General features: G+C 31.6%; 1 pseudogene; it reads left to right on the top strand.

Annotated features, from left to right (window-relative positions):
• The first annotated feature begins 712 nt into the window (after positions 1–712).
• Positions 713–12877, top strand: part of LOC141706734 (cell differentiation protein rcd1-like) — a 34316-nt pseudogene continuing 22151 nt past the window's right edge.

Raw genomic sequence — 12877 nt, 5'->3', positions numbered from 1 at the left:
TAGGTTTCTTTAACCTTTCTCAATACATTATATTCCTTTCATGATCCTCTCTTATAATCCTTGAATTTAAATACTTTTTTATTCTGTTACCTTATACTCAATTCTTTCTGTATTTGGTAGATTTTCGGGAAAAATCAAAGTGTTCGGAATTGGATTCTGACGATCTTTACATACACTTATATACCATATAGAGTACTAATAAAATCTCAGAATATCCATAACAGAACCCCTACATAGTGTGGCATGAAAAGTTTTCTCATTCAGCAAAAACACTATTCATAAGGGTTTTAAAAATTCCCAAAAATTGGGGTTATTACACCAATTCTTCCCCCCCTAGCCAAAATATTCCCTCTTTACCAAATTTTTTTATATTCCCCGTCTTTCATCTTTCACTCCGAAAAATTCCCCCTCTCAGACTCTCCCTCTCATCCCTCTCTAATCTCTCTATCTCTCCCGAACTTCCATTTATTGGTCTTCAGCTATCTTTGCTATCGTATTCTCATCCTCAAAGCCAAGCTTGCAAACCATAGTTTTTTAGATTGGGGTTTTTTTTTCAATTAAAACCCTAATTTTTAAAATTAGGGATTTTTCTAAAATTGAAACCCTTATTTAATATAATGAGCACAGTATGATTTTTAAGTTACTAACTATTTTGATTTAATTTTTGTATAGGATAATTGTTGTTGTGTTTCTGGCGTATTGTATAAGGGGAATGGCACGGGCTTTTGATTCCAACTCGGCTAAACCCCAAGAACAACACACCGAGTCAGCTCAGTTGTTTCAGGTATTGACTCAGTAATTGTTGTGCTTTTGAATGGTTCTTCTTATTTTTGTTATAGTTTGAAGAATTGTACTGCTGGATTTTGATAGTTGTAGTAATATTGCTGATGTTTTTTGAGGAAATTTTTGAGTTATTTACATTTAAGTTGCAATGACAAAGAGCCTCGCAATTAAGTGGAATTTCGATTTCTTTTTAGTAATTATTGTTGAGGGTTCTTTGCTTCTTATCATTATTTGATTCTATTATGAAAATTTAATGGTTATGTTGTTATAATTAATGCCTTATGATGCTCCGTTTAATATATGTATTGCGATTTGCAGAAGAATTTGCAAGATTTTGAGAACTTAGGTACATTCGGTGGGCCAGGTTCTTCGTCGTCGGTAGTCGGAGCTCCGGTAAATAAAGATCAGATAATGCAATCAGTTGAGCAGCTCGTGCTGGATCTCACATCGTTTTTATTATTTGTTTTTAATTCAATTGATGTCTTTTGTGTTTTATGCGATATCAATTTGTTGTTAATTGAATTAATATTTCTGTTTTATTATTTTCTTACTTTTTCAATTATTTGATTTTAGTTTTATGAAGATTCTCCTGAAGATGCATACATGAGTCCGAATTGTTTGTTACTTTCCTTTATGAACGTTTGTGTTGGCAAAGATTAAAGATTACTTTTATTTGCAGAGGAATCTATGATTATTTTCGGGTTTTTAATCGAGATTTAATTTTTAAGGAAGCGTTTCTGCTTATAAGGGGGACAATCAGTATCTTAGTATTGAATTTTGATATTTTTGTGATCTATTAAAGCTAGAGCCTGTCTGTTGGATTCCTGGAGGCGGTGGTTTATGTTTCATGTAAGTTTTTAGAATTGATTTATCTTTATTTTATACCTACAGTAGAATTCATTTATAAAAATTCTTTATTATGATATAGGCGGTCTACCTGTGTATGTGCAAGTCACTAAACATGATATCCACTATTTGTTCCATATTTTTGTCATATTGTAATAATTGAAATTAGTGGGAACCTGAGTTAAATTAGTTTCATAAACAAAGATTTATAATTAGGAATTGTGTGCATTTTTTTTTTGTATTTGCAGGAATTTGTTTCAATTTACCCTGTCTTGTCACCACCAAATTTGACGCCAGTACAATCAAACAGAGTCTGGAATGCACTAGCGCTTCTCCAAGTAATTTTCTTTTTCTTTTTGTGACAAATTTATAGCAAAACATTTAGCAAGTGCAACACTAATTTGCAGTAGTGTTAAGAGATGCCTTGATACTATGCATTTCAGTTATATTATAATTATTCATAGATTTATCTACAGTTCTACACCAGTTGATTACTCGTGTTATTGTTTTTGCGGTGTGTGGCTTCCCACCCAGATACGAGAATGTTGTTCCTTAATGGTAAACTAGCATAATAACCCGTGCAAGGCACGGGTCATTTTCTAGAATTTTTTATTCATCATGCAGTTATAATATTTGTATAGCAACTCCAACAATATCCTTATATAGGCTCTTAACTCAAAATAAATGGAGATAAAATTTCTCTCTAACAAGCTCCCTGTCCCCCTCTATAACATTAGGAGCTTCGAATGCTTTCTCACTTTTAGGAGTGAATATCCCCTCAACTATTATTATATTATATTTTTCTTACCCGTTATTTTATATTTAATGAATGAATATAAACAGGGTAGTAAGTGTACGTTTAAAACGAAAAGATTAAACTTAATCTGTAGTATGCCGTTAGTATGTTTACAAATAAAAAGCTACAAATTAACATATATGTTGAATACATAGTTGACCAAAATCTTGAATTTTATTTAAATAAACTATATGTACTGCTCTATATTATTACTGAGTTCACTACTAACTTACAATTAACTTACTCAATTTAGAAAGATAAAAAATGCAAACTGAAGTCAGAACGACTTGCAATGATAATATACAATAATGTAAAATTTACATTATTGTTAATATTGAAGTTGATTTTAATGAAAATATTAATTTTTGAAATTCAACGTATGTATGTATGGAAAAATGTTAGTTTTTTATTTACACTACTGTTAACAAAGTAAGATTAAGTTATATGTATGTGTGTGTGTGTTAGCATGTAAATTATTATATGTTACATCTTTTAGTAAATTATGATGGTTTTAATTATTTATATGCTAATATCTTATTTATGTACATGTATAATCATTATTAACATCTAGTGAGATAATTGATTACTTAAATAACATGCATTTATAATTCTTCAAAAATTAAAATTATGTAATAAATAAATTGCTATAATTTATATAAGGTATTCATATTATCACTGAAAATAATCCATATCTATTTTTTACGCAACCGGGTATCAATCATGGTTGTAACATAAAAATGAATTATATATTTTTAAGACTTATTATTGATATTCATGATTTTTTCAAGAATTCGAAAGAAAAATTATATTTATATCGTTATTTAAACCCTTTTTAAGTTTCTTTCATTACGACTCTAATATTTCTTCATATAATAATTTGATAACATTTTATACTATTCTTCTAAACTTAAAAATTTTTAGTTCGATAAAGTTTTATAAATATGACTTGAACTGGCTAATTCCTTCAAATTATTGAACCAAATATGTTTTTTTCCTTAAATATTATAAAATGCATTGAATCAAATGCTACAATATAGTATAGATATAACTTTTATTTGAATAATTCAAAATATCAAAATAATTTAAAATATTTGTGCAATATTATCTTGATCAATGAATATTGTTGATCTAAAAGAATTCTTTTTAAAAAGTTAGTTTTTTAAAAGTGAAAAATGAAAAATAAATCGATTTAATATATCATCGTAGTTTTAACAAATCTAGTGAGATCTCATTTCAAATTTCAAATATTCTTGAAATTGGGATAAATCCCAAAAATAATAATGCATTACGAGTGAAGTTAGTAATTTTAATATAAATAATCAATTGACTTGATCATATAAAGATCTCAAACACATTAATTTATATTAATATAAGATATTAAAAAATTTCACATTATTAGTAAGATATTCTCGCCGAGCTTTTAATTTAAATTTACTAAACGTAGAATGTGACGATGTTTTTCGGTCAGGTCATGTAGTCAAATTTCGAGTATTTTTTTAACAATGAGCCAAGTTTTAAAATGCATTGACTCATTATAATTCGAAATTATCTAAATATGTAATACCAATATAGATTATTTACATATAAGAGATTCTATTTTCAATATTTAAAAAAAAATTATATATGTACATTTTAATTACTTTTTATAATAAAAAATATGTTAAAAATATATGAGATATATTTTCAAACTAAAAAATAATTAATAAATAAGATAATAATCCATTTATGTACTATGCCTAATTTTATATTTGTAATTCAATTTTTAAAATTAACTGTACAAATATTCAATTAATTATCCTTTTTTTTGCGGAATTCAAGTAAGTATCTTTAAAGTCAAATAAAATATTCATTTAGCACACTTATATATTATGTGTATGATAAAAAGCACATGTGATAATATGGTGTAGTGGTAAGAGGTTGTATATGAATGAAATAACTTGAGTTCGATTCCCACAAATCACATCTTTTATATTAATATTAAAAACAGGGGTAATTTAGTCTTTTCAATGAGACTTTTTAATCTCATGAAATTATACCCTTGTTCTCCTATTATATATAGACTAGCATAATAACTCGTGCGAGGCACGGGTCATTTTCTAGAGTTTTTTTATGTATGCAATTATAATGTTTTTAGTTTTTTTGAAACCATAATATTTTTAGTTATATTCTTATTTGTAAATGTTGTATAATGTCTAACGTATTTATCTGTATATCATTTTCATACAAGACATTACTAAATTACACAACGTTTCCAATATAGTTTATTAAGAAAAATATATGTATTCTTGTTTGTGTTGTATAATTGTATTTTATGAATGAATATAAACAGGGTAGTCAAGGTACGTTTAAAATGAAACAAATAAACTTAATATGTAGAATGTCGTTGATATGTTTACAAAGAAAAAGTTAAAAATTAACATATATGTTGAATAGAGAGTTGACCAAAAATTTTGAATTTCATTTAAATAAACTATATAATTGGTCTATATTATTACTGAGTTCTCTACTAACTTACAGTTAACTTACTCAATTTAAAAAAAAAAAAATAACTGAATTCAGAATTACTTGCAATCATAATATAAAAAATATAAAATTTACACTACTGTTAATATACAAATCGATTTTAATGAAAAATGTTAGTTTTTGAAATTTAACGTATGTATGTTTGGAAAAATGTTAGTTTTTACACTACTCTTAACAAAATAAGATTAAGTTATACGTGTCTATGTTAGCATGTGAATTATCGTATGTTACATTTCTTAGAAAATTACGATGGTTTCAATTATTTATATGCTAAATATCTGATTTATGTTCATGTATAATCATTATTAATATCCAGTGAGGCAATTGATTACTTAAATAACATGTATTTATAATTATTCAAAAATTAAAATTACGTAATAAATAAATTGCAATAATTTATATATGTTATTCACATTATCACTGACAAATAATCCATATATATTTTTTACGCGATCGAGTATCAATCATGTAACATAAATATAAATTATATATTGTAAGACTTATTATTGATGTTCATGATTTTTTTCAAGAATTTGAAGGAAAAATTGAAATTATAATGTTATTTAAATTATTTTTAAGTTTCTTTCATTACAACTCTAATATTTCTTCATATAATAATTTGATAATATTGTATGCTATTTTCCTAAAATTAAATATTTTTCAATTCGATAAAGTTTTATAAATATTAGTTGAACTGGTTAATTCTTTCAAATTATTGAACAATATATATTTTTTAAATAGTATAAAATGTATTGAATCAAATACTACAATATAGTATAGATATAACTTTTATTTGAATAATTTAAAATATTAAAATAATTTAAAATATTAAAATAATTCAAAATATTTGTATAATATTATCTTGATCAATAAATATTGTTTATCTAAAAAAATTCTTTTTAAAATGCTAGTTTTTTTAAAGTGAAAAATGAAAAATAAATAGATTTAATATATCATCGTAGTTTTAACAAATCTCGTGAGATCTCATATCAAATTTCAAATATTTTTAAAATCAGGACAAATCCCAAAACACTATTGCGCTATAAGTGAAGTTAGTAATTTTAATACAAATAATCAATTGACTTGATCCTATAAATACCTCAAACACATTAATTTATATTAATATAAGATATCAAAAATTTCACATTATTGGTAAGATATTGTTGTGCATATGTTGTGTAGTTGATGATTTCATAAACAAAACATCTAAGTAGATTTTACTTAGTGAAATAATGTAGCACTCGACAGATAAGAATGATAGTCCCAACGGATAACTCATTATAGTCCCGACGGATGTTAACTAATTATCCATCGAGTGAGTAGCTTATGTAATAATAAGTCTGTAGCACAGTTCTGTATACATCTTTGTATAGATTCTGTAGTAGCCTATAAGTCATGTTGACTTTAACTAGATATGCAGAGTAGGTTGATTAATTGTATATAGATGATGTCTTGTAATTCTGCATAAGTGAAATCAAGTCAAGTGCCAAAATAGCTACCAACGGATGATTAACAAAGCCATCGACGGATGATCAAATGAATATCAACGGATGTTTAAAATAGCAGTCGACGGATGATCAATGAAGCCATCAACGGATGTTCAGAAAGTCGACGGATGATCATATATCCAACAGATGTTCATAGAATCCAACGGATGATCATTTAAAGAATTAAAACAGCAGTTGAACAGTGAAAGCTGAGCACAGCCGTCGAGATGTATACAAATCTACTGTGGAAGCCCATTAACTGGGTAATAGAAGACGAAAAGCAACAAAGTTTAAGACTGATAGTTTGTATATTTATTCAGTCTTTTTGACTTTGTAATCTTGGTAATATATAAACCAAGAACGTAGAAAATAAAAAAACAAGAAGTTGAGAAACAAAAACAAAGAAATCTTTGTAAGCAGAATCATTAACATTTCCATGTATTCTCAGCAGTTCAATTTGTAAGCAGCTGTGAGCATTCTTGCACACAGAGTCCTCTCGATATATAATATATATCTCTGGTGGAATTGTTCAAATCCACCAGAAAGTTTTTAAAGACTCTTGTTTTTAATTACTTATGTTTTGATTCAATTAAGTTTCAATTCCGCATTGTGCTAATCAAAACACTTATATCTATATTCGAGTTGAACATTTTTATTTCGAGAAAAAGGTTCAAGAATTCCATTCAACCCCCCTTCTATAATTCTTGCTATATTGTTAAGGGACTAACAATTGGTATCAGAGCAAGCTCTTAATCTATAAAGAGTTTAAAGATCAAAACAATTCAGCAAGATGAACAAGAAAGACGTTGGAGTCAAGATTCCTTTACTTGATAAAGATAATTACCATCATTGGAAGGTAAAGATGCATCTTCATATGTTTTCTCAAGATGAGGCCTATGTGGATTGCATAGAAAGAGGTCCTCATGTTCCAATGAGAGCTGCAACAGGAAACGAGCCATCTGTTCCCAAACCAAGGCATGAATGGTCTGATCCTGACATTGAACAAGTTAGGAAGGATAAAAAGGCCATGAATATTCTGTTCAATGGAGTTGATGCAGACATGTTTGACAACATTATAAACTGCAAAACTACCAAGGAAGTCTGGGATACTATACAGATAATCTGTGATGGCACTGAGCAAGTTAGAGAAAATAAAATGCAGCTCTTGATTCAGCAATATGAGCATTTTCACAATGAGGAAAGTGAGTCACTTACTGACATTTTTAGTAGGTTCCAAAAACTACTAAATGCTCTTAAGTTGCATGGAAGAGTCTATCAGACTAAAGACTCTAATCTGAAATTCCTTAGATCTCTTCCAAAGGAATGGAAACCAATGATAGTCTCCTTAAGAAACTCACAAGATTATAAAGAGTTTACTTTGGAGAGACTGTATGGCATCCTGAAGACCTATGAGCTTGAGATAGAGCAGGATGAAAGGATGGGGAGAGGAGAGAAGAAAGGAGGATCCGTTGCACTAGTTGCTGATTTGGAAAAGGAGAAGGAAGTGGAGATGGAAGCTGTTGAGTCAACTTCTAAGGTCTGTGAAAATAAGGGCAAGGGGCTTGCAGTAGAAAGTGAAGATTCATTGAGCCAAGATGACATAGAGGACATTGATGAGCACCTAGCATTTCTTTCCAGGAGATTTGCCAAGCTTAAGTTCAAGAAGAACTTTGGAGCAGCCAAGCCAAATAGAAACATGGTGGATAAGTCAAAATTCAAATGTTTCAAATGTGGCTTGGCAGGGCATTTTGCAAATGAGTGTTGAAAGTCAGATTCCAGTAAGAAAAGGTTTGAGCCTGTGGATTATAAGCAAAAATACTTTGATCTACTCAAACAAAAGGAAAGGGCTTTTATTACACAAGAGAATGACTGGGCAGCATATGGTTTGGATGAAGATGAAGATGTCAGCTATGTCAATCTAGCCCTAATGGCCAAGTCTGATGAAACAGAGACAAGTTCCTCAAGCAATCAGGTAATCACTACAAACCTTGCACATTTATCTAAAGTTGAGTGTAATGATGACATAAATGACATGTCTACAGAATTATATCATTTGCGTGTTACACTTAAGTCTCTTACTAAAGAAAATGCTAAAATCAAAGAAAACAACTTGTTTTTAAGTGAGAGGAATAATGTGCTTGAGTCTCAGTTTATTGATTTTGAGAAACTAAGGATTGAGTGTAAGATTGCCAAGGAGGAATTAACTGAGTCCTTGAAAAAGGAAGAGATTTTAAAGAAGCAGCTCGAGCGTGAACAGGAGGTGATTAAAGCATGGAAAACATCCAGGTATGTCCATACTCAAATCACCAAAGTTCAAGGAATTGAGTCTTTTTCTGATGAAGCCTGGAAAAAGAATAAAGAGAAACTAGAACCTAATTTGGTAGATGGTTTGCTGACAGATGTAGACTCGACGGATGATGAGGACTATCCGTCGGATAACAAAAAGTTTTATCCGTCGAAAGATGAAAATCCTCATCCGTCGGCTGTAAGCAAGCCCATTAGCAAAGCCAAACTAATGAAGCTAAATGAGAAGTATGGGTCTGTTTCCAAGAACTTTGTTTCAGGAGAGTCAAGTCAAGTTAAGAAAGGGAAAAAGGCTAATGTTGGTCACATGACTGTCAAACAGTTAAGTGACAGACTTGAGAAAATTGAGGTAAAAACAGAGACTAAAAGGAAAAACAATAGGAATGGTAAAGTAGGGATTAACAAACACAATAACTACACACCTGATAAATATGCTCCTAGAAAAATCTGTGTCAAGTGTGGTAGTGTGAATCATTTGTCTGTTAATTACAAATCTGCCATGCCTACTCCCATGTCTGTTCAGTCTCAATTTCCTAACATGAATGCCATACCTCCCATGCCTGTTAATGCTATGCCTACACAGAATATGAATGCACAGTTTGCTAATATGCCATTTGCACCTAATCCATATTATGCTGCATATAGTATGCCTCAAATGCCATTTAGCATGCCTTACTGGAATAACATGTTTACATCAAGCATGCCATTTCCCGGTAGCCATAATATGCATGATAATTTTGTTGCATTAAATGGTTTCAAAGGCCCAACCCAAATGACTAAGGAAGAATCTGAAATTCCTAAGTCAAATGAGTTAAGACTTAAGAAACAGAAGAAGAAAGCTAACAAGGCAGGACCCAAGGAAACTTGGGTACCAAAATCAACTTGATTTGATTTTGATGTGTGCAGGGAAATAGAAGGAATCTTTGGTACTTGGATAGTGGTTGTTCAAGACACATGACTGGTGATTCTACCCTGCTCACAGAGTTTAAGGAGAGAGATGGCCCAAGTTTTACTTTTGGAGATGACAGCAAGGGTTATACTGTGGGATATGGCTTCATTTCAAAGGACAATGTCATCATTGAGGAGGTTGCCTTAGTGGATGGTCTCAAACATAATTTGTTGAGTATCAGCCAGCTTTGTGACAAAGGAAATTCAGTAACCTTCAACAAAGAAGCATGTGTTGTGACTAATAATCAAAGCAACAAAGTAGTTCTCACTGGTGTGAGAAGAGGAAATGTGTACCTAGCTGATTTCAACTCAACTAAAGCAGAATCTGTAACTTGTCTTCTCATTAAAGCAAGTCAAGATGAAAGTTGGCTATGGCACAAGAAGCTATCTCATTTAAACTTCAAGACCATGAATGAGCTGGTAAAGAAAGAACTAGTCAGAGGCATTCCTCTAGTGGAGTTTACAAAGGATGGACTGTGTGATACCTGCCAAAAAGGGAAGCAGATTAAAGCATCATTCAGGAAGAAACTTGATTCAGCAATTGAAGAGCCTTTGCAACTGCTTCACATGGATTTGTTTGGACCAGTCAATGTATTGTCAATTTCAAGGAAGAGATTTTGCCTAGTAATTGTGGATGATTTCTCAAACTTCTCTTGGACATATTTCCTAAAGTCTAAAGATGAGGCTAGTGAAATCATCATCAATCACATAAGGCAAGTTAACAATCATCCTAATTTCAAAGTTAGAAGAATCAGGAGTGACAATGGAACTGAGTTCAAGAACTACATCATGAGAGAATTTTGTGAGGAAAATGGGATCTTGCATGAGTTTTCAGCAGCAAGGACTCCACAACAGAATGGAGTAGTGGAAAGGAAGAACAGATCACTTATTGAAGCTGCAAGGACAATGCTTGAAGAATCTAAACTACCAACATATTTCTGGGCTGAAGCTGTAAATACTGTATGCTACACTCAGAATATTTCTCTGATTAATCAAGCAAGATGCATGACTCCCTATCAATTGTTCAAGAACAAGAAGCCAACTCTAAACTTTATTCATGTCTTTGGCTGCAAATGCTATATCCTGAGAAATCAAACTGATCAAAACGGGAAGTTTGATGCTAAAGCAGATGAAGGAATTTTTGTTGGATATGTTGTTGGTAAAGCATATAGAGTCTACAATCTAAGAACCAACATTGTTGTGGAATCTATACATGTTGTGTTTGATGATAAAAAGATTGAAGGACTGGAAGATGGAGATTACCATGAGAGCCTCAAATTCGACAATGTTGAGATGGTTAGTGATGAAAGTGATGATGAGAGTGATCAAGAAACAATTTCTAAGGATAATGCAGACAAATCTACCACCAATGAAGCACAAAACTCAACATCCGTCGAGTTGCATAATGCTTCATCCGTCGGAAGGCAATCTGTGTTATCCGTCGGAAGACAACCCGCCTCATCCGTCGGTACTCAAAATTCACCATCCGTCGGGTAATCAAAAGGAGCGGGAGGTCAAGACAGATCACCTACAGAAAATTCTCCTTTCTCAAATCAAAGATCCACAAACTCAGGGGGAGTTTCTAGCAATCAAAACTCAATCACACATCAAGACAATAATGAGGCCTCTTCATCTAGAGCTAATCTACCTCAGCAAAGGAAATGGACAAAAGATCACCCCTTTGAGCTTATCATTGGTGATGTTTCTTCTAGAGTTCAAACAAGAAGAGCAACTCAGGAAAAATGTCTATACATCAGCTTTCTATCAAAGGAAGAACCAAAGAAGGTAGAAGAAGCTTTGTTAGATCCTGATTGGATTTTAGCTATGCAGGAGGAGCTAAACCAATTTGAAAGGAATAAAGTATGGAAGTTGGTACCCAAGCCTAAAGGAAAGAATCCAATAGACATCAAGTGGGTATTCAGAATCAAGATGGATGAAAATGGCATAATAATCAGGAATAAAGCTATATTGGTTGCTAAGGGTTATTGTCAGCAAGAAGAAATAGCTTTTGATGAAACTTTTGCTCCTGTTGCAAGACTTGAAGCCATCAGAATCTTCTTAGCCTATGCAGTCCATGCCAATTTCAAGGTCTATCAAATGGATGTCAAAAGTGCCTTTCTGAATGGAGATTTGGAGGAAGAAGTATATGCCAGTCAACCTCCTGGTTTTGAGGATCCAAATTTTCCAGAATATGTCTATTATCTTCTGAAAGCACTTTATGGACTGAAGCAAGCACCTAGAGCCTAGTATGACACTTTATCAAAGTTCCTTTTGGAAAATCACTTCACAAGAGGTACTGTAGATAAAACTTTATTTTTCAAAAATGTTAATGGCTCTAGCATACTTGTTCAAATTTATGTAGATGATATTATTTTTGGCTCTACAGATGAGAAACTTTGTAAAAAGTTTGCCAAATTGATGCAAAGTAAGTATGAAATGAGTATGATGGGAGAACTAACTTACTTTCTTGGTTTACAAGTTAAGCAAGTTAGTGATGGAATATTCATTAGTCAAACTAAATATATTTTTGATCTTTTAAAGAAGTTTGATCTAATGGATTGCACATCTGCAAAAACTCCCATGACCACTGCAACTGAGCTTGAATTAAACACTACTGAAAAGTCTGTGGATATTTCAAGTTATAGAGGCATGGTTGGCTCACTTCTGTACTTAACAGCTAGTAGGCCAGATATAATGTTTGCTACATGTTTGTGTGCTAGATTTCAGGCTGATCCTAGAGAATCTTACTTGATAGCTATTAAGAGGATTTTCAGATATCTCAAGAGAACACCAAAACTTGGCATTTGGTACCCTAGAGATTCTGGTTTTGATCTAACTGATTATTCAGATGCAGATTATGCAGGTTGTAGAATTGACAGAAGGAGCACAACAGGAACCTGTCAATTTCTAGGAAAGAAGCTTGTGTCCTGGTTCAGTAAAAAGCAAAATTCAGTTTCTACTTCTACAGTTGAAGCTGAATATATTGCTGCTGGCAGTTGCTGTGCACAGATTTTATGGATGAAAAATCAATTGCTAGACTATGGTTTGCAAGTTGAGAGGATTCCTATTTTCTGTGATAACACAAGTGCAATTGCCATCACTGAAAATCCAGTGCAACATTCAAGGACAAAGCACATAGACATCAAGTACCATTTCATATGGGAACATGTGATGAATGGTACTGTGGAAT

This window comes from Apium graveolens, chromosome 1 (assembly GCF_009905375.1).
Source record: "Apium graveolens cultivar Ventura chromosome 1, ASM990537v1, whole genome shotgun sequence".
Lineage (NCBI taxonomy): Eukaryota > Viridiplantae > Streptophyta > Magnoliopsida > Apiales > Apiaceae > Apium > Apium graveolens.
The sequence above is the reverse complement of the archived record's forward strand: the minus strand, read 5'-3'. Positions and strand labels throughout refer to the sequence as shown.